Here is a 1055-nt window from a genome sequence, read left to right on the forward strand (position 1 = left end):
CCCCCGGCCCCGGCCCCGGCCCCGGCCGCGCGGCGGCGGGCGGAGGCGGGCGGCGCCGTGAGTGGCAGCCGCCGGGCCGGCCCCGGCGGAGGCGGGCGCCGTGCATGCGCCGGGAGGCGCGCCGGGCCCCTCGCTGCAGCCTGGCGGCTCCTAGAAATCCCCACTAAACCGTTATTATTATTAATTATTATAATTATTATTATCATTAGAGGCTCTGGGGGACCGGGCCGTGGTTGGGGGCTGGAGGACTTCCCTGGAAGGAAGCGCTGGGGGGTACCGGGGTACCTCACCCTGCTACTGCCCTGGGGGACGTGCCCGAGTCTCCCCCGCTCCACGACCCCGTAGCAGACGGTATTTGAAAGAGTGAAAACTTTCAGCGTAGGCTGAGTGAACAAGAGTTGCAATTAAGAGTTGAGGAAAGACATTTCCTCTTTTTTTTTTTTTAATTTGCATTTGCAAGGGCTCTTGTTTCAAGCTTCCTGTGCAAAAGCCTGGCACCACTGAAATCAGTGGCAAAACTCCCGTTGACTTGATTTTCTCCTCCTCCCATACTGTATCAATATGTTAGAAATCCATTACATTTAAGCACATAAATCCCATTAAGCATTGAAGTAACCGCACTCATGCAAGCCTCCTGAATCATGCAGCTCAAATTTTCAGAACAATTGAGGATATTAAATCATACCTCAGTGCCAGAGCAATATTATATCCTGCAGAACTCTCAGAAGTAATGCTATGCTAACAGGTTCCTACTGATAAAATGGTGTCTCTGGGCCTGCAAGCTTTGGTTTGAAGCAAGACACATGAAAGGGAGTTGGAGGTTTTTGCAAGTGACAGTAACGAAACCCTGCAGCTGCCGCGCGTTACTGTTGAACGTCACTGCTATAATGGCAAGGCTTAAATTTCAGCTCACTTGATGTAATTTTATGTCTTCACTTTGCAACTGATGCTTCCCTGAGCATGGTCTGAAGATAGTGTTTTCCTATGGGAAATAAGAAGGGAAGGGACGTTGTTTAAAAAACAGCAACCTTGCCAAGACATTTTTAGACCTGTTA

This window comes from Apteryx mantelli, chromosome 12, assembly GCF_036417845.1.
Source record: "Apteryx mantelli isolate bAptMan1 chromosome 12, bAptMan1.hap1, whole genome shotgun sequence".
Classification (NCBI taxonomy): Eukaryota; Metazoa; Chordata; class Aves; order Apterygiformes; family Apterygidae; genus Apteryx; species Apteryx mantelli.